Raw genomic sequence first — 27,618 nt, 5'->3', positions numbered from 1 at the left:
TCAAGCTCTGTTGCCTTGAGCTTTGTGCACACAAGAGTCACTCACACTCCTTCAGAGACGGTAAAAGTCTAGTTTTTAATGTTGTTGCTGTTAGGCAGGTTTTATTAGTATCTCACGCAGCACATAATTGTCTAAATTCAGATATTGAAAGGATTTTGAGAGCTCTCCATATCTGAGCACCCCAGTTGTTTCATTCAGTTTTCTCTTGGGCGGATACAAACAATATTCTTCAAATCCACCTTGATTCTTCAGAGAGATGTGAACCATCTTTTTAAAGCATCATCATTTCACTTGCCTGAACAGAAACAAGGGAGTGTAACTTATGGCTCCTGCATGGAGGGAAACTAATCAATGTTGGACACTTGAAGTCCAATTATAAAGCATCTGCCTCTCTGTTTTGCCTCTGCATTTTACGTCTCTACAGAAGTGTTCCAGGGTATGCATAGAGATTTAGACCCTGGAAAGATGAGAATATTTGAGAAGAAAAATTTGTTGCCCTCATATTTGTTACACCTGCATAATACTTGAGCAGATCAGAAATGTTGTATAGCCATGCGTGTCGTTTAAGTAAGTGTCTAGATGTTCTCTCTGAAGTGCTGTGGTGCAGTTTTTAGATCCTCAGTCTCTTTTGTTTGTGTGGATCAGGTATATGTTGGCCTCTTTCCTAAAGTTGTGCTATGATGGAGTGGCAATCTAAATGTGATAAGACATTCTTTTTCATAGAAAGGCTTTTTATCTGAGCAACAGAGTAGAATATACTAAAATCTCATTGGATCGGGTATGTCATATTTCATCTTGTATGAACAGAGATTCTCAGAGTAAGAAAAATGGACAAACGTGTGATGTTGTCTTAGTCTCAGATACCTACTGACCTGCTTTTTTAAGTATTTGAAAGTGCATGTTCGTGGAAATAAACAGACCTTCTCATCACTATCAAGGACTTCTGGTGCACAATCTATGCTCACTTATAAGAGAGTAAATGGAATATCCACAGGCAGAACTGAATGTTATTCTTTGTTTCAAGGCTTATGTGTGTGGAAATCAGTGCTTATTTATTTTAGATTAATATATATCTAAACAGATTTATAGCTAATTACTTCAGAATTGTTGCTAATAACCACTCACAGAGACAATTGTGCCAATATTTGAAAGAGCTACCACTTCAAATTACTGCTCCATTTATTTTACTGATTTTTACCAATCCTAAACAAGACAACCTGGGGTGCATTTCCCATACAACAATGCAACTTGTTGCTTAACTACCATAGTGCAATGCATCAATAGGTGGCGGAATGCCATTAAAAGGCATATCCATTGTCCATATATATATATATATATATATATATATATATATATATATATATATATATATATATATATATATATATGGACAATGTACAATGAGACATGGATATGGAAATACAATTTTTTTTTATTAATATTATTTTAATGACTGATCATAAATAGTTAATAAGAGTCAGTCAAAAGCAATAAGTTCACAGCAGGCGGTTGTGAGAGTAACAATTAACTCTGTCATAGTGGCAAATAAAAAACTTTGCCAGAAAAAAAACATAAATAATAATAAATCTATATATAGAATATAATAAACCAACCCAAGGAGCTGGGGCTCACCGGCAGTGAAGCAGGCCAGACACTGGGCCTCCAAGAGACCCACACTACCATCCACACATGAACAAACCAAAAAGAAAACCACTCACACACTAGTGAAATCCACTTCACAAATAAAAGAAAATGAAAGCTGCATAATCTGTAGGCTGGGAACCTGCACCAGAAGCACAGTTATCATATTGGAGCAGGAATAAGGGAAACAACAACAACAACAAAAAAATGTAAACAACAAGCAGCAATTGCAGGTTAGAAACCAGCAGAGGACAGGTCACTGCAAGACCCCACGAGCAAGCTGGCAAGCAAGCTGGCAAGCAAGCTGCAAAATAGAAAGATTATTTTTTATCATTATTATTAAATAAGCAAAGCAAAACAGCAGCGTTGAAACATCAAGTCGTAGCAACTGAGTGGAATAATATGCACAAACACACTGGTTTACATCTAAAATAGGAACTATTTAAACTAGTAAAAAGGCTGCTTTAACTCAGTTTTCTTGGACATATGCTTAGCTCCCTGTTGGGAAATTGCTGATGTAAACAGATCCCTTTATCACCATATGAACCTGTGGATTACTAGTTAGAAAGAGCTGTATGAGTATCAATTCTTTACCAGCGTGTACCTCATGGGCACCTGTTGACTCCTATGTTACACACTTCATCTGTGAAGTAACATGTCCCTCACCTAAAATTTAATGCAGACACCATAATTAAAGGAACTGTACGGACAAATCGCTGCATGAAAGAGAAGGAGATAAAAAACTGAGGACCAGACTGAATTTCATTCCATCAGAGTGTCATGCTGTCTCATACATCCACTTTAATTGCAGAGAGGGTAATTTTCTTCATTGCTGTCTTGCAGATGTTTAATGGTCGTTTCACAATTACAAGAGTCAGAAGTTGTCATCTCAGAAACAATCAGGAACATTCTTTCTCAGTGTGATTTTGAGGCTCAAACAATGCTGCTTTAATTGACGTTCTGTTTTAGTTCCAGACAGAAAATGAGCAGTGTTTTTGTTCTGTGGATGAATACTGAGAGCGATGACATGTATTATGAGTGAATCCATAGCTCTTTTTCATCACTTGCTGCCTCAGGCCTGATACTCTATGCAAGTATGTGAACGTAAACACTTCCAGCTACATTAGCTCAATTTCACGCATTGTTGCATTCCAAAATGTGTCAGGACACAATTCATAAAGTAACACATTGTGTTGCTTCGCAAAAATATTTGCAACAGCTTCTACAGTATAGTGGCTTTTAGCCAAGGAAGTCGTCCAGGAAAAACACTATCCATTAGCATATCAGTTCATCATAAGACATTAGTATAATACACAGCTAGTTTTGAATAGTGAAAGATGCTTTTTAATTGCAGATTAGGTCTTTTTACACTCAAAATAATTAACCCTGGATAACTCTAAACCTTGGGTATAAGCCGTTTCACACTGCTCATAATGTAAATAAATAAACAAATACTACTTAGTATTTTTGCCTTTTTTTTGTAATACAAATATCTAAACATTGAATCTGGTTATATTTACTTGAAAAAGCAAAATGACTTAATATTTAAAAAAAAAAAAAATAAATTAATAAAACAAGAAAAACAAACAAGACAAACAAATAATCGCTAATGTTCATTTACTGTTCATACAATGTGTTGTGTGTTTTTGACTGTCCAAAGTGAAATGAGGCACACGACTGGGTATCTGTTGGTAAGCATTTAGACGTAACCTTTTAATTAGTGTTGTCACGGTACCAAAACTTCAGTATTCAGTACCGATACCAGTGATCCACAGTTCTTGGTACCAATTTCGGTACCAAAGCAAAACACAAAAATATGCTAATTAAAAAAGAAAAAAACACTTTTTATCACATTAAAATAAAACCAATACCATTCTTTATACTTATTTGCAATTATGTTTAAAGTTTTTCTACAAGTAATATAATTATGAAGAACAGTAAACAAGTTTTACCCAAATTTAATTTGTCTTTTAATTAAGGAAATGTAAACATTTTTATATATATATATATATATATATATATATATATATATATATATATATATATATATATATATATATATATATATATATATATATATATATATATATATATATATATAAAGGGGATTTGCTAATAAAATTTAAACATGGAAGAAATATTGTGTGATTTATTTCTTTACAAAATAAAGTTGTATTAATTTTTTGAACAGTAGTATCAGTATCACATACATTCTACTAAATAATAGTAATATTTCTAGCACAATGCCTTTAAGTAAAAAAATTATTTTATTTTGACGGGCTACTTTTATTTTGACACTGGTTTTACTCATATGAAACGCTAAAATGCTTGTGAAGTGACTCAGAACAGTTCTGGTGATGTTTTTTATGTATCTGTGTCCTCACTGAGACAGCAGATGCTGAAATTACCCCAAGCGCCATGCGCTTCAGTCTATGTAGTAAACAAAACCGCACGTCTCTGCCATTCATTCATTCATTCACACAGAGACGCGCAGAACATGCAGGATTCAGATTTCAACCAACTTCTGTGGCTTAACACTTACAGATTCTCATCCATATGGAGATTTGATTTCATAAATTAATGTTAACTTTAACAAATTACGTGACTGTCCATATTAAAATGTAAGTTTCATTTACATGACTGGATTTTGAGATTCCGTCCTCGTTTTCTGCTTTGTGGAAATCAAAGCGCGGCATGCATCAAGAACCAGGTTGACCGGGTCCTCGGTACCACCGGTACTTACAGAAACCTGGTACCGTCACATTTTCATTTTTTTAGTATCGTCTTGGTACCGAAGTACTGGGTCTTTTGACAACACTACTTTTAATATTGCATTGTTTCACACTACAATATTATATTTGGCACAGACATTTAAAGTTAACTCTATTGCTCCCTTGAGTACCAAAGTTTGTCATCACAAAAGTGGTACAACAAGAATAAACAAACAAACAATAACTAATTAAATGAATAAAAACATAAAACTGTGTATGTTTAAGGATAATGCTTTGTCCAAACACTTTTTTGTGTCGTTATGTACTTCCATAGATTACATGTGTGTCCTTATCTACGTCCACCATAGTCTGCTGTGTGTGAGAGAGGTGAAATTGTGTTCTGGGGTAGGTGACTGTATCAAAACTGATCCACTCAGAAACTGCAACGCATTCATTCCCACAGGAAGAGATACCGACGGATTTAATATTCAGTGTGTTATGTATTCATCTGGATTTAAGACAAACAGCAGTGGCTCAGTGTTGGCTTTGCCCTGCGGGACTGATTTGCTGTAATTTGCAGTGTGTAGAACCACGCAGGCGAGTGGAGATGAAGAACTTTGTTGCCACAGGCCTGTCATGTACACAGCTGTCTTAAACTGATAGTGGTGGTTTGTTGATTACTTGGTTAGTCATGCAAATTTACAATACTTTGATACAAGTGGGTGTCCATTGACTACATTTTTGACTTTGCATACATATGAGTCAGAATCAGAAAAAGCTTTATTGCCAAGTATGTTTGCACATACAAGGAATTTGTTCTGGTTACAGAAAACAAAAATTGTGATATATAATAATTTAAAAGCAATGGAATAAAATGAAGGGTAGTATTAAGTAAATAAAACTGGTATTGCACATCTCTTTATTGAACAGTAAAGAGAACATTTAACTGTTCATGAGGTAGATTGCCTGTGGGAAGACATTTTTCTTGTGCCTGGAAGTCCTGGTGTTTGGTGCTCTGAAGCACCAGTCTGTTTCGGCCAGTTCAAAAAGGAGGTGGATATGTACAGTTCTTGAAAGGTGTGCAGGGGAGCACCAATAATCCTTACAGCAGTCTGAACCGTACTCTGTAGTCTTCTAATATCTGATTTTGTAGCTGAGCCAAACTAGACAGTTATTGAAGTGCACAGGGCAGACTCAATGACAGCTGTGTTGAACTGTGTGAGCAGCTCCTGTGGCAGGTTGAACTTCCTCAGCTGGTGAAGGAAGTACAATCTCTGTTGGGCCTTTTTAACAATGAAGTCAATGTGATTGTCCCACTTCTCGTCCTGAGAGATGGTAGTGCCCAGGAACCTTTATAAGTAGAGGTGCCATCATTGGTGTAGAGGGAGAAGAGCAGTGGGGAGAGCACACATCCCTGGGGAGTGCCAGTGAGGATGGTGCAGCTGTTTGACATGAATTTTCCTAGGATCTGTCAGAAAGCTGGTGATCCATTGACAGACAGAGCAAGGAACAGAGAGCTGGGTTAGTTTGATCTAGAGGAATGTTGGGACGACAAACAGGATTCTCACAAAAGTCCCTGGTTTGTTTAGGTGTTATAGGATACAATGCAGTTCCCTTGTTGACTGCATCATCCACAGAGCTGTTTGTTCGAAAAGCAAACTGTGTCCACTCTGTGAACAGCCAGCTTCTTTGGCAATGAATGTTTGTGGCTTACCCTCCTTGGGAAGGGTGTTAATGATTGTCTTCTGGACAACTGTCAGATCAGCAGTCTTCCCGATGATTGTGTAGCCTAGTGAACCAAACTGAGAGAACATTTTGAAGGCTCAGGAAACGTTTGCAGGTGTTTTGAGTTGATTAGCTGATTGGCATGTCAACATATTCTAGTTTGTTGAGATCCAGTAATTTGTCTTTCAGATAAGCCAACACCTGTCTTTCAAATGACGTCATGACCACATAACCACCATGTTAAGGCATCAGGTTTTTAGTCATTAAGTCATGTTATTTTGGGTTTCTTTGAAATGGGGATGATTGTGGAGCTTTTGAAGCAAGCAGGGACTTTGCACAGCTCCAATAATCTGTTTAAGATCTGTGAAAAGAGAGAACTCCACACCGAGGCAGCTATATGCTGCACCACATCGGCTTGGCAATCATCCTAGTTGTCTGTAGCTTTTTATTCTGCATTGAATTAACGTATTAAAGTTGACATGAAATCCATAATTTACTTCCTTTAATATGCTGTCCTTGTCTTATTATGAATGATTCGTCATTGCATCTTTTTCATCAAAATGTAAAAACTTACTTCACCTCTGAAATTGCTTTTCATCTTGGCTGATATCATCAAGGTCTCTTAATTTTTCAACCTCTCCCTTTAACACTGTCTTACAGAGATGCTTTCCAACATCCCAAAAAGTCCAAGTGAATGACTGCCTGTATGACCTCCTAATCAGTGGTATTTCAATGCGTTTCAAAGTTGATTTGTGTTTGTTTCCATTCATGATATCTCTGAACTCTGAGCCATTAAGTCTGAACTTTTTCACGTTTCCACTTATCTGGTTTGGGAGGCTAACATAGCAACACTAAAATGCAAAACATATACATATTTTGTGAAAATGTGTTTTTAGTTGGAAGCATTTTCAATGTATAATTTGTATTAATGAATACATTTTAAAAATATTTATTATAGCCATTTTAATCCATCTGATTTATTCACTGAACTCATTGCATTGCATTTCAGGATTGCATTTTTCAATACATGCAAAACTACCAAAAAGCCAATTGTTCCTATGTGCCTACAAAAGAAGTGTGTGCATTCCCCATTTCACTTTGCTAATAATACATATCGCCAAGTGTACAATAAGAAAAATGTTCACTGAGGAAAAAAGGGAACTACATTGGATCGAGATGAATGATTACACAGACATGTTTTTCCCCACTTTTCTTTTCTTTTTCTTTTCTTTTTAATAATGTGCAATGAAAAAAAAATGAACAGGGTCCTGATTTTATATTAAAACTAGGCCATTCACTATGGGTTGAATCCGAGTGTGTCTGTATGAGGTCACATTGTGTCGTCCACTGCCATTTCAAATCCTCTACATTTAATGGCTTTAACCCCTCTTGACTGCCAGCATAAATATTCATCGTAGGTCATATTAACTACAAGATCAAATAAATTATCTGGCCAGGTATGATCCGTGCCAACTGAGCATCTTCTGGAGTTCTGAGAAGTTCGTGAAGGTCAAGCATTTGTGCATCTGGCCGGGTGCCCGTGCTCTCATGGAGCACAGAGACCGGACAGCTCAATGCAATCAGACCATTGTTCCATTAGCTTCACCCAGCTCTCCGCCCTTCCTGCTGCGGGACACGGTAGGCCATTTCACAGCTAAATCAGACAGCTGTATGGCAATTACCATCAGCACAAATTTACCTGCACACACATCTCGCATCCCAAATCTACCGCTTGTCTTGTCCCACTCAGCTGGCACTTACCTCCCTCTCCCTCATTTTTATCTCATATCCATGCTGTCTTTCTCTTCCTATTTTCTCTCTCAGCTACCTGCCTCGGCTGCAATTACACTGCAAACTTGATTCGAGGGAAGTGCTGTCTGTAGGGGCTTGCAATGAGTTAAGTGCACTTTGCAGTGGGTTTTGTTTGGTTGTTGGAGGTGTTCATCAGTGGGCATGACACTTTAGTCAGCTTTTATTGGGAAGACAGTCAATTTGGCACAGTGAATTGGTGAGCTGAAATAGTCACATGCACCAGTTTCTGGAGACTGTGGCAAGACGTTGGGATGCAAAGAAAGCCTCATGTCCATCCTCCATGGTTTTGGCCTCATTTTTACAGTTGTTAGTAGCATTAAATCAGAGCTCAATTAAAAACTCTTGCTCTCAGATCCGCACGGTTTCTGATAAAAGGCGAACAGAAGAGCTACATTTGAATTGCAGAGGTGTGTTCTTTTGATTTTTCTCTGTGAATTCTGCCTGCTTATCCTGCTGCTTATCTCAAACCATACGAGACGAAGACTTTTAATGAGTTATTTTATTACGTTCTCTACAGAGTCTTCCCCCACCGGCAATCTCACCTTTTAATATCCCTGCTTCTCTGCCTACAAAAGAATGTACCCAGGCAGAAGCTTATCTTGAATTTAAAATGCATGTATGATAATAAGAGGGGGTTGAAGCTTCTCTCTGGCCCTTTTCAGAGTCTTTATTGGGGTTGGGCAGTAGTAGGTGATGGTATGATGGTGTGTTATTTAATATGCACTGAAGGTACTTTCGATCTGCTTAAGTGCCTCAAATATTCTGAAAGGGTCCAGCTTTGTTTTCATGCTTTCAGCTTGTGAAAATATTGTCATTCTACAGAGAGAGGTCACTCCTTATCTAAGTGTTGTAATTATGATTCATATTTTCAATTAACAGATTTAGGATGCAATGCAAATCAAACAGAATTAAAAATAAGGAAATAAATAGATAAATCAATAAATAAATCGTAACACTTTAGATTAGGGTCCTATTCTCACTATTAACTAGTTGCTTATTAGCATGCTTATTATTAATATATTGAATGTTTATTAGTACTTATAAAGCACATATTCTGCATGATTATATTCTACATCCCTAATCCTACTCAATACCTAAATGTAACAACTACCTTACTAACTATTAATAAGCAGCAAAAAAAAAAAAATCATAATAAAGTATGACCAAATAAAGAAATAAATAATAGCAATGCACAAAGTTTATGGAGCAAGGCATATAAAATAAATGTTAAAATACATAATGCATAGCCACACAATTGTGTGTGTTAACATTAGTTAATAATATTGACTCTACTGTGCGATTCCACCAGGCAGGGACACCGGCAAGGGATACAAGTATTGTTTTGACGAATCCTTTTTCCTTCTACTTGTTTCACTTCTGTTTCAGTTTTTTTTATAACCAATTCTTACTATGTGTTTCCAGATTCCTACTATCACTACCACTAGCAAACCACACATCCCACCATGTAGCAATGCTGCTAATACACTACTTTCTTATATATATAAAGATTTTTTTTAATTATTATATTATATAAAAGCCCTTGTTACATGTACTGCGTTTTAAGTTAACTGAGACTTGTGCATCATTGTTCTCTTGTTGTTTTGATTGCTTCCATTGTCCTCATTTGTAAGTCGCTTTGAATAAAAGCGTCTGCTAAATGACTAAATGTAAATACAAAATACGTGTATATTTTTATACAGTGTTTAAAGCTGTGTCATGACCATTTTAAAGGTTTTAAACATGGAAACATTTCCATGATGGGCACAAGGATGCCAGAAAGTGATTTAACTAACCATAAAAGTAATATTTATATGGAGTATAATCCACCCATGGGAATTTCTTCTGTAATGTTTCAGAAGTTATGAATCTAGAACAAAATGTCCGTCTGCCTAGATTGACTAAAAGGAGAGTTTAGACTTCCAGAACATTATGGCAGAGGCTATTTTCAGTAAGTGCAAATATTTATAGTTAATATGTGTAAATAGCACCAATTTTTTACTTCTTCTTGTTTTTTTTTTTTATTTTTTATTTTTTTTGTTTTTTTTGCAATGAGTATAAAGAGACAATGAGGAAATGTACAAATAAAAGGGATAGTTCCCCAAAATCTGAAAACCCTGTCATAATTTACTCACCAACATGTTCCAAACCTGTATGGATTTATTTCTTCTGTTGAATGCAAAGTAAGATATTTTGAAGAATGTATGTAACGAAGCAGTTGCTGGTAGCCACTGACTTTCATCTAAAATAAAACTATGAAAGTCAACAGCTAACAGCAACTACATTTCCTGCATTCTTCAAAATATCTATGGCACATGCTTTATAGACTGAAGCTGAGTCTAGGGATGATAAATATTTTCTTTGATAATAAAAAGCAAGTCATGGCTATAGTTATAACATTGAACATATTGATACCGCAACAAACTTTTCACAAGGAATCATGTTTTAGCTTTTACAGAGCCTAATTTTTTAAATATCTAACTTGGTTGCATGTGAACTGAAGGGAACTGATTTCAAGACCATTTTAAACAGATGTTAGAACAGTGACTGGCTCTTTTCTGCTAAGATATGTGTCAGTGATGCATTGCTAATGGTGGCCTTCAGAACCTTGCTAAAGCCAATGGACAGAGCTGATGGTGCGAGTTATTGGTGTACTGCTGAACTGATAGCTATTTTCTTGCCTGTTCCTGCTGGGCTGACCCATTTTCCCTGCCACATGCTTTCTTCATCACCCTCTGATGAAATTGTATTGTTTTCCACACAAACTCCCCTCACTGACATTGTGCAGTCATCTGGGGTGTTTTCAGCTCTGTGTTTCTGGTGTGCCTGTATTCTGTATTAACACTCTAAATAACTTGAAGAGCCATGTGCCATCCAGATTTCTGAGAAGTATGGTTTCTAAATGCAAATTGCAAAATAAATTGTTTATTTGATATACTTTTATGATTTTTGTAGGTAATAATCACTTATGAATGGAATGCATTAGAAAGCATTGTCGAAACAAATAATGCAATCCCTTGTGAAACCCTCCATTTCCTCAAACACTGCCTTTCATAGATCTGCATTGGGGATATTGTGTGTGTTTTATGTGGTGTAAATTATATTGTTTCAGTCAAGACAACTCTATGATTATTTAATGGCTGTGATATTGTTAATATTTGCAAGCATGTAAGATATTCAGCTGCACAAATAGACATGCATACTATTACCCTAGCAGATCTAGACTGGTGGTCCTGGAGTATGTTCCACAGGGAATTGCATCATTTGTTTGTAAAAGGCCTCCTGACACAAGCCAAACTGCAGTGTATCTTCAGTGTTATTCATAAGCAGTTTATGTAACTTCATTTTAGACTTTGTTCATTTACTAAATATGTTGAATGAGGAGTGTAAACTCATGGTGTGTTTGTGTGATCACAGCTCATCACAGATGAGAAGAGGCATAAACGCATGCATTTACATGAGTGCATTTCATGATTATGTGAAACAAAAATCATAATGTATTTTCTCTTTTTGTGTTTGAAGCAAACAACCCTACTCTGAAATCACAAAAGGCAAACGTTTCAAGGAACTGAATACAGCTGCAAAACATATAAGCATGAATTTGAGAGTTTATGATCCTCGCTCTAAGCACTTTACTTTCAATTTACAAGTTGTACAATTCACATATGCAATTTTACTGTAGATTTATTACAATTGTAATGCCAACATACTATAAACACATTGATTACTGTACAAACAATATTTTCCCATATTCATTTAGTTAAATTGGCCATGAAAGTTTAGTAGATTTGTGCTGTAAAATAAATAGCTGTGTTAACAGTATACAACAGGGGTGTACAGTACACATAAGCTGCGAATGCTCGTGCATCCCAAGTGGAAAAATGGAAGAAAAGAAAAAAAGGAGAACTTGTTTATTTTCATGTTTTTTGAGCAAAGCAATTTTTGAAAAGTCCACTGGAACACATCTTTATACATTTTGGCTTAAATAAAATATATTGAAGGTACATATCATTTGTCAACGTTCCTTGCCACGGCATTTTTTAACTGGGATCTTTGATAAATTGTTAAATTAGATGGCAAAACTTGTTGAAGTAGTCCCCGCTCGTCATTCATATTCAGGTTGTATTATTATTATTATTTCTTAAATGGTATCCAGCATGAATTGCAGCATGAATAATATTTATATAATGCTACTATTTATATTACTTATTAATGTGCCTTTTTGGAAACAAACAACTGAGGTAAGTTTGAAATATAGACAGAAAGCCATGTAGAAAGGTACCTCATCATTTCTGTGATGTATGGTGGTGGATCTTTAATACTGTGTTAGAGACCTACACTACCGCAGGACAACTGTGAGACTAAATAGGTGAGTGAGGGTGCAGATGAGTAGAGACTTACTGATTTTAAATGATTTGCGGGATTCCCGCAAAATAAAAAATATCTTAAAGCTGCAGTCTGTAACTTTTGACGCTCTAGCGGTTAATAAACAGAACTGCTTGCGTCTTGCAGAAGAACATTGTAGCTCTGATTGGTTGTTTCTTAACGGGAGCGGTGTATTTCTGCAAATGACAATAGGACCACTGGAAGGAGCCAGAGGAGCTTGATTTGTTTCATGCATTATCTGTCTCATATTCTACTGTCAGGACATAATGACAGGTTTAACAAATATGTAAAAAATACATTTTTACAAAAGTTACCTACTGCAGCTTTAAAATAAAATATCTGAAAACAAATCAATTGTTGTTCATCTATTGTATAAAAGCAACAGGAACAACTAATATAACATAAAAACAGACGCAAACATAGGCAGAGTTTCTGTTTGTAACATGTGACAATTGCATACATATCTGTTGATTTCTGGAATGCAATGGCCAGTCAAAGGTGTTTAAGTTCACCACTCAAAATGCGGGAGTTCCTGTGCAGTTCTGAAATTTGGATACTCACGAATCCTCTCATTATAACACATGAAGTGTAAATATTATGGAAGATTCATTTTGCATATATTCATTGTGGCATAACAGAGCTTTGTGAGATCGAGATGAACTGAGATGCCAGCTTTTTAGAGATTAAAAGGAAGCGGCCTTTGCTTGCATTCTGCCAGGCCTAACCACACACGCAGCAGCTCATGTTTGCTTTTCTGTTGAAAATAACAGTGGTTTGTGAATGCTTTCATAAAAAGTATTTTATTGGGAGCACAGAACTCACTGTGTCATGTTAATTTCCAAAAAGAAAATGAAAAAAAGAAAGACATTTTTTATCCAAAAATCACGTACTACTGCTCACAGAATGGAGCAGTATATATACATACTGCAGCAGTCCCCTGACCCAAACCTCCCCAGAACACATGTAGGATGAGATGAAAAGGTTATAATACAATATTGCTATTTTAGTTTAACTCTAAGAAATAAAATGTACAAATATATACATGCATATAATTTCTTGTCTTGTTTGCTTTATACTTTCAAAAGCCTTGCTTGTCAAATGTCGACTTCACATGCTCTTTGCTTAAATCTTTTCTGTCACTTCAAAACAGATTCAATCTGCTTTCTTGTTCCAACCAAACACAGATAGGAAATGTCATGTGTGATATGAAGATGACAACAAACTGAAAGTCTAAAAAGAAAGTCAAACATGCTCTTCCTCCAGCACATGATTGCATTTTAATAATGCACAGTCAAGCTGGTTTGTCGCTGAATACAATGAAGGTTCTCCAGGTGTTTCAGGCCAAATTTCTCTGATCTATGGATGAGTCTTGCCAGGATCACGTAGATTTCAAGTAGTTGTGCGCTGTGACTGATCGGGCTCTGCACGCCATGAAAGCGATGGCTCAGGTGATCAGCAAGACCATGGCCAATCTGATGGTGCTGGAGTCACCTATGGCTGAATCATATTGAGATCAGGGATGCTGAAAAAAATGGTCATTTTCGACTCACAGGTATTGCTGATGAGGCTATTTAGCCCCACAGTGGATGTGGTTTGTGGAACGCTTCACTTAGGCACAGAAGACGATGTAAGCACTGTGTCTTTTCTACCCAAGTGCTCCAAACCCCATCCAAAGCACTAAATGTTATCCGTACCCAAAGTGCCAACGGCCCCTCCCCTGTTGAGTGCTGGACCCTGAGCTGCAGAAGCTGTCTTGATTTGTATGCAGAGAAAGCTGGAACTCCTTGGAAGAAAGCTTGCGCTCATTCTCCATCCCGTCAAGCAAATCTGAGCGATATAAACTTTTTCCAGACTGGTCATGTTCAGTGCATACCCTAGCACTTTACTGCTGTGATTGTGGACCCGCATAATCAAAAGAGCATTTCTCCTCTTCTCACTCTTGTGAATGCAAGGTCACCCTGTTCAAGGCTCGGGCAACCATTTTCGATGTTTCAAATTGGGTTCTAAATACTGTAAAATGAGGTTACTTGCTCCAGTTCACTAGCAGGCAACCTTGTTTCAGAGGTATTATTCACACTTCAGAACTGGACATTGAAGCTCAGGTTCTTTGGTCTGAAGAATGAACATTGCTTGCAAAAGGTGCCGTGGAAACAGTGAGTCAGGATTTATTCAGCCACTACTTCCTCGTGCTGAAATAGGATGGTGGGATCAAACCTATTCTAGATCTCAGACTTCTGAAACGCCTGAATCGACCCTTATGAGATGGCCATTCAGGATGTTAACTTTGAAACAGATCCTTGCACAGGTTTGTCCCAAGGACTGTATTCTGGATTCTGGATTCATAACCCACTGCCACAGACCTTTCTTGAAATTTGCGTTTGAGGGAGTGGGCTATCAGTACACATTCCTACAATTTGAACTGTCTCTGGCACCTTGCACTTTTACAAAGTTCCATTGATGCAGCTCTTTCCCCTCTGACATAGGAATCCACTTCCTCAATTACCTTGACAAATGGCTGGTTTTATCCGGATCAGAACTGGGAATTAATCACACACAGATTGCTGCTGCTCAGCCATCTGGAGCACCTTGGTTTGAAAAACAACCTGCACAAGAATCATTTGTCTCCCAGACAATGACCTGTCTTTCCTGGGACTGTGATAGACTCTGTCTGGATGTGGGCATGACCAGAACAGTCCCTGGCTGGAATGCTTGGACTAATGGCAGCCGCCTCCTTTGTGATTCCTCTGGGAATCTGATGGCCCTATTGGGTTAAGGGCCCACTCCACCAGAGGAATGGCCTCCTCCTGGGTGTGGTCCAGCAGAATTTCTATAAGTGAGATTTGTGCGCCCATCGGCTTGTCATCCGCATCCACATTTTCCAGATTCTATAATTTAGACATCCCTTGCCTGCAGGCATGTATTTTGGCTATTTAATCTATCTATTTCTCCCCTAGGGTGGACATGATTATATCTGTATTCCTTAGCTGGCCTTGGGACTCAGTTTGACTTAATAATTGTGCATCTGCCGGCTGGTCATCACCATCCTCTTTCATAGATTCTATATTTAGATGTTCCTGCTCTTCAGGCATGGATTTGTCTGTTTTATCTACCTATTTCACCCCAAGGGTGGAAATAGTTATATCTGCAGTCCTCAGCTCAGTTTGGCTCATGTTCTTAGGATTCCTTAACTTAAGTGCTCCAAAAATGGGCTTGCAGAGCAGGTTGTTCTGTTTCTGCTCATAGCACAGCGCGATTTGAAGCGTTCCCCATACACAACATGAGATAAAGTTAGAAAGGGAACACTTCGGTTCCCTGAGATAAGAGCGCTGTCACCTGTCATGCTAAAAGCTGCATGCAAATCAATGACTGTCACTTCAGTCGAATGACTCTGATGGAATGGCACCCCCAGCTGACTAATAATACTTTGTTGGGCTAGAGCACAAGAGGTCTGTGCAGCTCCATGTATGTGAACAAATCACCCTTCAGTACCAATGTAAACAGGAGTTTCCCCATACAAATCGCTCATTCCCTTATCTCAGGGAAACAAGGTTATGAGAAGTTTGAGATGCACCAAAATTGTAAACTGATCGTTGTGTTTAGCCTTATGACTGGTACAGTGGTTTGGCGCATGTAAATACCTAATTTGTTGGCACAAATAGTCACCCACGTTGAAACATAAACTGGCCATGAGAAGGGTTTTGCTTTTTACAGTGAGCGAAAATATTTGCACTGCTGTAATAAGCTAATTTGTGTTCTTCCTTGCCTCTGAGCAGGAATAACAGGCCAGTGTGTTGAATGAAGACAGCAGAACTAATCACGTTTGATGGCTCAGCTGGCAAAGGAGGATAATGAGTGTTCGTGCATGGACACAAATAAGGTGTCCTCCTGTCTCTGATCATCTGCTCTTTTCTGATCTGATCAGCCTATCTATCTATCTATCTATCTATCTATCTATCTATCTATCTATCTAAGACTAAAAAATATTAGTCTCACTTAATAATAAATGTAATAATATATATTACATTTAAATTAAAAATGATATATATATATATATATATATATATATATATATATATATATATATATATATATATATATATATATAGAGAGAGAGAGAGAGAGAGAGATAGATAGATAGATATATAATTCAACTAAAATTGTGAAATTTGTGTATATATAAAAATTTATGCACAAAGACTGAAGTGGTTTAAGTCTTTGGTTATTTTAATTGTGGTGATTTTGGCTCACATTTAACAAAAGCACAACAGTTCACTTTCTCAAATTAGAATATGGTGACATGCCAATCAGCTAATCAACTCAAAACACCTTCAAAGGTTTCCTGAGCCTTCAAAATGGTCTCTCAGTTCAGTTCACTAGGCTACACAATCATGGGGAAGACTGCTGATCTTACAGTAGTCTAGAAGACAATCATTGACACCCTTCACAAGGAGGGTAAGCCACAAACATTCATTGCCAAAGAAGCTGTCTGTTCACAAGTGCTGTATCCAAGCATGTTAGCAGAAAGTTGAGTGGAAGAAAAAAGATGCACAACCCAACCGAGAGAACCACAGCCTTATGGGGATTGCCAAGCAAAATCGATTCAAGAATTTGAATGAACTTCACAAGGAATGGACTGAGGCTGGGGTCAAGGCATACAGATATGTCACAGAATGTGGCTACAGTTGTCGTATTCCTCTTGTTAAACCACTCCTGAACCACAGACAACGTCAGAGGCATCTTACCTGGGCTAAGGAGAAAAAGACCTGGACTGTTGCCCAGTGGTCCAAAGTCCTCTTTTCAGATAGGAGCAAGTTTTGTATTTCATTTGGAAACCAAGGTCCTAGAGTCTGGAGGAAGGGTGGAGAAGCTCATAGCCCAAGTTTTTTGAAGTCCAGTGTTTAGTTTCCACAGTCTGTGATGATTTGGGGGTGCAATGTCATCTGCTGGTGTTGGTCCGTTATGTCACTGCACCCATTTACCAATACATTTTGGAACACTTCATGGTTCCTTCTGCTGACCAGCTTTTTAAAGATGCTGATTTCATTTTCCAGCAGGAATTGGTACCGGCCCACACTGCCAAAAGTACCAAAAGTTGGTTAAATGACCATGGTGTTTGTGTGCTTGACTGGCCAGCAAACTCATCAGACCTGAACCCCAGAGAGAATCTATGCACTGTTAAAAAATGTTCCGTTAAAAAACATTTTAGAATATTGTACGGCACTCCGTAAACCTTAAAACGGATATTTCCGTAGATTTGCCTGAGTTTTTCTGTACCATTGACGGACACTTCCGTCAAACCTAAAATGGAAAATTCCGTATTTTCCGTAAATGTTTGCGTTATTGTACGGACAATTCCGTAAACCCTATAACAGATATTTCCGTAGATTTACCAGACTTTTTCTTTACCATTTACGGACACTTCCATCAAACCTAAAATGTAATATTCCATATTATTAAATTACTCAATCCATACCATTAACGATTTTCAAATACATGGGGTAAAAATTAATACAAAGACAGGGCTGTCATTATTAACAATTGCTACAGACTAATAGTCAATAGTCAAGTGAAATGACATCATTTTCCTATAGAACACATTATTTAAAAGCACAACATGTGAATTCTGACATCAGTTACTTTCCCTCATACCATTCCAAATCCATACGATTTCCATTCATCTTTGAAACACAAATGAAGAGTATTTTTTTATGAAATCTCTGCTTTCTGTCCCTCCATTGACAGCCTATGCAACTACCATTTCAAGGTCTAATGCAGTATAGCTGTCAGTTTTCATTAAAATGGATCTTCATTAGTGTTCCAAAAATGAACAAAAGTCTAATAGGATTGGAATGAGATTTTTCATATAATATTATGGATGAACTAAACCTAGTTAGATTAACTTACCTTTTATTCATGCTAAATTATCTGCATCTACAATTGACATAAAAAAAAAAAAAAAAAAAAAGCTTGTACAGCATTTGAAAATAAAGAACAAAGATTTATGCACTCATTCTTGACATTTTAATGTTAAACTAAGAGAACTATACAATCTAAATTAAGATTAGGGCTCCAAGTGTTTGTGTGCTTTTAGAATCTCTTGCCATGTTCCCGTTTGAGGAAAGTTTTTTTTTTTTTTTTTTTTTTTTTTTTGCTGCATGTTCAGTCCAAGTCCTAAATTGAGATTTTAAAAAAAAAAAAAAAAAAAAAAAACCTTGGAATCTAGAAGTAGTTCATACATGAGTCTTGGAAGCGTAGATTCCCTTCATCTGAATCTTTGACGCTCGGTCAGGATTTCTTAACAGGAAGACTGTTAATGACAAGAAATGAAAATGAATGAAAGTGAAGTACAGAGTAATGTGCAGAACAGGTTGAGATTGAATTATCAAGTTCCATTTTAAGCATTGCATATAAAATGCTAAACTTGCATTTCCAGTGGTCTCCAATTGCATCGGTCACGTGATCTTGTCAAGAATGTTTTATGAAATACTTAAAGAGATCATTAGTTCACATAAAAATAAAAACTGTCATTAATCACTCATCTTCATGTCGTTCTTAACCCGTAAGTCATTCAATTATCTTCAGAACACAAAATTAACGTAAAATTACAGTTGAACTACTTATGTCACACGCACCATTTACACAATATACTATATTTCTGTGCCTTGATCGTGGTAGGGCACTTGCTGTCTATGGAGGGTCAGAAAGCTCTCAGATTCCATCAAAAATATCTTAATTTGTGTTCTGAAGATAAATGAAGGTCTTACAGGTTCGAAACAACAAGAGGGTGAGTAATTAATGACAGAATTTTTGCTTTTGAGTGAACCAACCCTTATTATTTTCAACTAAATGGCAACATAACAAAATGTTTTATACACAGTTTCATTAGATATGTTCCTTACATTTTAATGAATTCCAGCGTAGGTGCCATTCTCCTCTGGATTTTTCATGTTTAAAATAAAACAAAGACAACGTCAGAGGCATCTTACCTGGGCTAAGGAGAAAAAGAACTGGACAGTTGCCCAGTGGTCCAAAGTCCTCTTTTCAGATAGGAGCAAGTTTTGTATTTCATTTGGAAACCAAGGTCCTAGAGTCTGGAGGAAGGGTGGAGAAGCTCATAGCCCAAGTTTCTTGAAGTCCAGTGTTTAGTTTCCACAGTCTGTGATGATTTGGGGTGCAATGTCATCTGCTGGTGTTGGTCCGTTATGTCACTGCACCCGTTTACCAATAAATTTTGGAGCACTTCATGGTTCCTTCTGCTGACCAGCTTTTTAAAGATGCTGATTTCATTTTCCAGCAGGATTTGGTACCTGCCCACACTGCAAAAAGTACCAAAAGTTGGTTAAATGACCATGGTGTTTGTGTGCTTGACTGGCCAGCAAACTCAGCGGACCTGAACCCCAGAGAGAATGGGGTATTGTCAAGAGGAAAATGAGAAACAAGAGACCAAAATATGCAGATGAGCTGAAGGCCACTGTCAAAGAAACCTGGGCTTCCAGACCACTTCAGCAGTGCCACAAACTGATTACTTTCATGCCACGCCGAACTGAGGCAGTAAAATCAAAGCAAAAGGAGCCTCTACCAAGTATTGAGTACATGTGCAGTAAATTGACATACTTTCCAGTTATTGATCTTATGAAGTATTCTAATTTGTAGTGATGAATTGGTGGGTTTTTGTTAAATGGGAGCCAATATCATCACGACTAAAAGTCTAAAACTACTTCAGTCTGTGTGCATTGAATTAAATACATAAGTTTCACAATTTGATTTGAATTACTAAAATAAATGAACTTTTCCATGAAATTCTATTTTATTGTGATGCACCTGTACATTCTTTTTTTAGACACCCATTTCTTGTCACATTCAAATTGGTTGTCATAGTGACAACACTAATTTGTAAAGATTCGGCGCATTGTGAGCTCCACGAATCGGAATTCATTATTTGTAAATAACTGTTAAGATAAACATTTTGCACAATTTATTAGCTGTTATATCATTGTGTTGCCACTAGATGTAACAATCCATAGTAGCTAAGACATTGCAAATAATTTGAATATAAATCACATGTAGATCGATTTTATTACATTTGGATTTTGATACATGTTGAGTGTAATGATGAGTCAGGGGCATTCGGATCAGTTTGCAGTGTTTTTTAGAATACATAGTACAACCATGCAGAGGTCTAACAACAGTGTCAAGGATACCACAGATAATCAGAATCGAGGTTGGTTACCAGGCTTGGATCAAGGCAGGCAGCAGGCAAGTAAGAGGTCAGAATCAAAGCAGAGGGTCAGAAGGGCAGGCAGCAGAGAATCAATAAAAGAGGGGCAGTCCAAGATAATGCACAAGTAAACAATCAGAAGTAAATGCTAGACTGGCTAAACAAGACCTTGCGTTGAGTGAGAGTCTGGGACCAGCTTATATGGGGAGTCAGATTGGGAACACCTGGTGGTGATTAGTCTGAGGTACGGGGCATATGGGTAATGGAGTCCAAAACGGAATCAAAACTCAGGAGAAGGTGCCCTCCTGTGGTTATTGGAGAGAGCTACAGAGGCCTGGGTCATGACAGAGAGAAATTATCAATGGCTACTTTTGTATTAATTTTTTTATTTTTTGCTTTTTACTTTGTAACCCCAAACTACATACATACAGTATAAAAGTCTGATCAGTGGCATAAAAGTAAACAAAGCAGCTACTTAATTCTTTTTCTACTCATTAACACGTGAACCTCCATAAGGATGCATTAAACTCCATTAAACTCAACAAAGTGGTTACATTTTTTTTGGACTGTTATATCAGCTTTCCTAGAATGCTGCTCGATCAATCAAATCCAAGGCATAGAAATAACTGTTGCATAAATATTTGATACATAGCCTATGAGCTTTCACATTTGAGTCAGTATCACTCTGAAACCCTAGGTGAATGTATTACTAAGTTATTTTATCTCATGTTTCATTCTATTCATACTTTTGAGAATTTTAATGACTTCAGCCATAGATTTACTGTATAAACCCTTGGTTAACGTTCTTACTTGCACATTTATGAAGTAAGTAAAATTGATTGAATGAATATAGCACTCTTGCACTGCATCAGTTTTTTGCTCTACAATTTGGTATTAGTACAGAAGAAGCATTTCATAACCCTGGGTTAAAACTGATGCTACGATAACTCTCAAAGATTTGGTTAAGCACAGTGTGAAGGTCTTGCACAGCAGACACTCACAGACACACAATCACTTTCTGATGCATTGCATTCTATTGGGATAAACTTCAACAGATTTTTCTGTCTATATATTTAATTAATTAAATCAGTAAGCTGAATCTCCAAATACAGACCTATTTGACAGAAACTCCATAGACTGGATCAAGGTTTTGATGCTCCTCCTGAATAAATGTTACTCCGTTTCTTACATTTGCTTTGTTCTTTGATTTTTATGAGGCACTGAGGATGACAGTTTACTGTGAGAAAGAGGAAACTTCAGTCTTTGAAATCAACAGCAGATTTGCCTTTATCTTGAAAGCTCTGGGGTGTTGGGTGGATTTAGGGGTAGGATTTTGGAAGACTAGATCTTAAAAAAATCGCAATTAAAATCTTACGTTTAAGAGCCAACAAAGGAATAACAGTACTATCTATGCTCAAAGCCTGGATTTACACTCAGTCTGCTTCTCTTCAGCAGCTGAAAAGAAGAAAAAGGCCAAAAGTTTATGTTTAAGTTTAGAGATTTTCAGCATTTGAAGTTCTCTTAAAAGAGATAAAATGTATACCTAAAAGCCGTTTTCCCGAGAGTGTAATGTAATTGACTGTTTGGCCACAGCCTTACTGTTGTTTCACGGCCTTTCGCCTGATGAAAGTCCCGGAGAACATACACAATGAAGAGAGCAGGTTTCATTCTCCTGAAATATGAGTTCATGTTAGACTGTGTAGCTGGGGGAATTAATCAGGGCTCGCTCAAAAGGCCTTTACAAATTTATTGAACTTAACTTCACCCAACCTTCCCCGTTCTTTAATTGAATCTCTCCGTTTCTGGTGCTTGTCCTCCCTTTCCTTAAAGTGCTCAAACAAATGAAGTATATAATAAGGCAGCAAGCTTGAAAAGTTGATGCCACTGTTAAAGTACACTTCAAAAATGGAGATTTATCCTAGATTTACTCATCCTTATGTCATTCCCAAGTTGTATGCTGAAAACTTGAAAACTTAAGACTGTTTGAACAACATTTAAGTATTTTTTTATTCTCCATAAAATGAGTTCCATGAATGACCATGTCTGTCAAGCTCCAAGAAAGATAATAATAATAATAATAATAATAATAATAATAGTTTTATAGAGCTAGTTATAAAGATAACTACATTTATTAATGTTGGATTATTAGTGAGGTTCAAATTTAATCATTCATTCTGGTTTCTATGTAACATCACACACTGAATGGTTAAGAAGTTGGAAGCCATTGAGGTTGGCACTGGAGTTTAGTAATTAGGCTAGGGAATACTTTCATCCTGTCTGCCTTTGTCAGCCAGTTCATCTGTAATACTCTGCAAAATGTGTATTTAAAGACCTGCCAACCAAGGTCATCTATCATTTTCTGAATAGTTATTTGTCAGTATTACCAATAAGGCTGTGTATACACTGCACAGGCCCTACCGCAGCATAATAACATCTATTATGTGGCTAGCTGAGTGGCTGTATCCTTCAGCAAGTGCATGCTGCTGGCAACTGTGTCCAAAACGAAAGCCATTAGCTTGGAGTTGATTGATTTGCCGAGAAGAGATCTTTCATTTCACCCATCATGGGGTTGATGAAAAATAAGAGTTGATTTGAAGGACAAGTAGTGGAGCAGAACTCAGATGGCAAAACTGTTGCATTTTTGCACAGGGAATGTGAGCTCATGGGAGGTTGATCAGCCTGCTCAGCTTCACACTCTGCAAGCTACTCATCTCAGAAGGACAAAATTATGTGTCATTTTACTCTCAATCAACATTTGAAGAACATATGATAAGAGGGACAGTGTGTTGACATTGAACTTCCTGCTATTGAACTCACAATATGTGTCAAGTACTTCTTAATGCTGATGGATGGACCATCAAGTTTGTGTTGCTCAGTATGTGGTTGGGCTCATGCAGGCTTTCTCTTGTCTCTCGCTGGCAGAGGAGGATAATGATAAACTGCCTTATGTGTATTTATTAATAGACAGTGCCGAATGGCACTACTGTTACCCTGTACCTTCCTGAACCAAGAGTCCCACTCTTGCAGGACATGAGCAAATCCACACTGGGGTTTTGGCTTTGGAATCACGTGACCTCTGATGATTAGATGCCTTTAGGGATCCTAGAATAATTTGCCTGGTGAAAAGAACACACTTTGACGTGCCCTTAATTAACAGAGAAAAGTATTTTCAAAAAGCAGAACAGAAGAGACCTTCAGGAGAAATAAAAAGAGAATTAATTAACATTTAGAGTGGCGTACTGGATTGTTTCCAAATTTAAGAATATTACCTGTGAGACCTGATTTAGACCTGAAACGTTTGCCTGGACATTTTTTATCAATTAAAATGGATCGTATTAGTTTTATAAAAAAATGTAATGTTAAACAAGGTATTTGAAGATGTGTCTCTTGTATGACTAAGTCAGCAACCAGATAAGCAATACATTTTAGTAAACGGTATTCTTTAGCCACATTATCGCATTCTTGATTTTGGTAAATGGTATTGTTTCTACATTCAGGTTCACATATAATGCTATGGAACAGTACAATTTAGAACAAACTAGTTTGCTTATTATAAAAGGGATTGAACGTTTTGAATACACCAGTTGTAGGCCAGCCTGAAAAAAAAGAACTATAATCTAACTTAGATCAAAACTACAAACAATATATATATATATATATATATATATATATATATATATATATATATATATATATATATATAGTGACGAGTCAGCTGCCTCCTCCCTGATTGTCACCGGCACCCCGTCCTAAATCGCCACCCTTCACCAGGCTCCGACTGGAGTGGGTGTGTGAGAGGAGGAGGCACTGGACGAGTCAGGGCTGGCGGCGTGTAATGGGGCACACCTGAAGGAAATGGAGCCTCATCACCGCCGCTGTTTAAAAGCCCAATGCACCTCTCCTCGGGAGACCGGTCTCTTCCCTGTGCATGCACGGTGGTGTCCTTGTGGGTCCAGGAAGGGTGCGTTGAGGGACTCCCGTGCCACTGGAGACGTTAGCTGCCGGACCAGCGATCCGGATGACAGCACCCGTTTACACGGACGACGGGCCAGGATGCCGGGCCATCCATCCCCTTCCAGCGCCGCGGCCAACGAGAAGTGATGCGGCCGCTAGAGGAACCCCTCTAATATATATATTACGATCATTGCAATGCAACTTTAAAGAAAATTAATGTTTCTGTAATATTTAGTAGTTGCTTATCAGTGAAAAATCAATTAAAGATATAATCAATCAGACAATGAGCACTATTAACAGCAATTATTATGATGCAGTCAAACTTATAGCAAAATTGGTCATTCTGTATGTTGTTTCAGGGTTAGCATCATCTGAGGTCCACTGAGGGGTTGGCACCATCTCTTCTCAGGTGTTCTGGATCCAGACTGAAGATTGATTTAAATCCTAGATTACCACGAGATGTCAATCCTGTGGCAAAACAGAGAAACAAATAGAGACATAATTAGCATAGCTGCTGTTCCAACCAAGTAAAATTAATTTGTTTAACCCAAGCTAAAGAATAATAATGCACATTTGATCAGATATAACTTCAGTACAAGAGTATGAGATGCATTATTCGAATTCTTGGCCAAAGAGATGTGTCTTTAATCTAGATTTAAACAGAGAGTGTGTGTCTGAACCCCCGAACGTTATTAGGAAGGCTATTCCAGAGTTTGGGAGCCAAATGCGAAAAAGCTCTACCTCCTTTAGTGGACTTTGCTACACTAGGTAGTACCAAATGTCCACAGTTTTTTTGGGGGGGATTGTAGCGTAGTATAATACTAGTTAGCTATACAGGGGCTAAACCATTAAGGGCCTTTTTGGTAAGTAATGATATACTGATACAGATCTTGATAGGTAGCCAGTGTAGAGACTGTAAAATTGGGGTAATATGATCATATTTTCTTGACCTCGTAAGGACTCTAGCTGCTGCATTTTGGACAACATGTAGCTTGTTTATTAAAGAAGCTGGACAACCCCCTAGCAGTGCATCACAATAGTCCATTCTAGAGGTCATCAAGGCATGAACTAGCTTTTCTGCATCAGAAACAGATAACATGTTTTATAGCTTGGCAATGTTTAGAAAATGGAAAAGGCTGTTTTTGTAACATGGGAAATATGATTTTCAAAAGACAAGTTGCTGTCTAATATAACACCTAGATTTTTGACTGTAGAGGAAGTAACAGTTAATCTGTCTAGTTGCAAACTGTAATCTACAAGATTCTGTGTAGTGTTTTTTCGGTCCAATGAGTAATATATCTGCCTTATCCAAATGTCATAGTAGAAAATTATTGGTCATCCAAACTTTTACATTTTTAACATACTCTATTAGGTTAGCCAATTTAGAAGTTTCATCTGGTCTTGATGAGATGTGTAGTTGAGTATCATCAGCATAACAGAGGAAACAAATCCTGCATGTTCTAATAATATTACCAAGGGGCAACATGTATACTGAAAATAGCAGAGGACCTAAGGCAGATCCTTGTGACACTCCATATTTTACTGATGATAATTTAGATTTACATTTACATTTATTTACATTTATTCATTTAGCAGACACTTTTATCCAAAGCGACTTACAGATGAAGACAGTGGAAGCAATCAAAAACAACAACAAAAAAAGCAAAGATATATAAGTGCTATAACAAATCTCAGTTAGGTTACCACATTTAGATGACTCCCCAATTTAAATAAACAAAGTCATAGCGATCGGACAGGTAGGATCTAAACCATCTTAGAGCCTGTCCTTAAATACCTGTATAGTTCTGTAACTGATCTATGAGTATGTCATGATCTGTGGTGTTGAACGCAGATCAAGTAAAACTAGCAATGAGATGCAGCCTTGATCTGACACAAGGAGCAAGTCGTTTGTAATTTTAACAAGTGCAGTTGCTGTGCTATGGTGGGGCCGGAAACCTGACATTATTCATACAGATCTCTTAGTTTTTTTAGAAAGGAGCCAAATTGAGCAGAGAAATTTTTGGACATAAATGGAACATTTAAAATGGGTCTGTAATTTGCCAGTTCACTAGGATCTAGTTGTGGTTTCTTAATAAGAGGCTTAATAACCACCAGCTTGAATGGTTTTGGGATGTGACCTTAAGATAACAGCAAGTTAATAATATTGAGAAGCGTTCTGCTACAGGTAACAACTCCTTCAGCTCTCTTCAACTTCAACTCTTCCAACAAGGGGGCACGCAATCAGCAACAATAACTAGCAAAAACAAGGCATAAAAACAACCAATACAGAGCAAGCGCACCCACATACAATTGGTACAGACTGTTAGCTCATTTCCCGTATAAAGTAAAGAAGGAAATCACAAACTAATCAATATAACCACAATCACGGCGCAACAAAAACAAAACAGATTGACAATTATATGCTGTTAACATTCTAATAGCCACACTTCACATTTAAGCTTGTGTAAATTAAATAAATGCATAACTTACGTAAAGAAAGCTGAAGGCAGCACGTGTAGATTTGAAAATTCCACCTCGGCCTCTTTAGCCCTAATCTCCGAGTTTGAGCCGACCGGTGTTTGCATGATGTCAGATGGAGTAGGCGGTGCTGGATTAGAAGACAGGGTGCTAGTACTTTCTAAACCTGAAGAAGGCCTTGCAGAAGCCGATATTTAATATCCATACGCGATCCATAAAATGCAGTGATTTTTTTTTTTTTTTTGCCAGCATCAAGTCACATCAATCTAAAGACGTAATGACCCATTAAAGATGCTACAATGCAACCAATCAGAAAAATAGGTCCATTTTAGTAAATAAATATATATATAAAAAAAAAAATCTAAATGTGAGACAAAAGAGGCACAGTGAGGCACAGTTTGAATGGCTCATCTAAAAGAATTAAGGTTCAATAATGGCCGTTGTAACTGTGAAGAGCTAGTTGATCCTTGCAGGTGTGAAATGAAAAATACATAATAAACCTATACCTATATAGAACAGCTAGAAAACATGTTTTTAAAAATCTCTTATTCCCGGTTTGTAACCTTATACATTAATATGCTCTGTAATATAATGGAACCCTCAAATGTGAATAGAAGAGAGAGCGAGAGAAGAAGAAAAAAATCACATTTGCACACACTTACCACCTTTTTTAGTTTGCTAGCTTCAGGCAGAGAG

At 37.3% G+C, this 27,618-nt stretch overlaps 1 protein-coding gene and 1 long non-coding RNA gene across 2 annotated transcripts in view; one reads left to right on the top strand and one right to left on the bottom strand.

Annotated features, from left to right (window-relative positions):
- Window positions 1-27,618, bottom strand: part of LOC127946135 (uncharacterized) — a 229,990-nt gene that overhangs the window by 40,635 nt on the left and 161,737 nt on the right. The gene's annotated exons all lie outside the window — the stretch shown is intronic.
- LOC127946128 (dipeptidyl aminopeptidase-like protein 6) overlaps window positions 1-27,618 on the top strand; it is a 279,989-nt gene that overhangs the window by 112,639 nt on the left and 139,732 nt on the right. The window lies entirely within an intron of this gene.

This window comes from Carassius gibelio, chromosome A24, assembly GCF_023724105.1.
Source record: "Carassius gibelio isolate Cgi1373 ecotype wild population from Czech Republic chromosome A24, carGib1.2-hapl.c, whole genome shotgun sequence".
Classification (NCBI taxonomy): domain Eukaryota; kingdom Metazoa; phylum Chordata; class Actinopteri; order Cypriniformes; family Cyprinidae; genus Carassius; species Carassius gibelio.
Note: the sequence above shows the minus strand (reverse complement) of the source record. Positions and strands in the feature narration are given on the sequence as shown.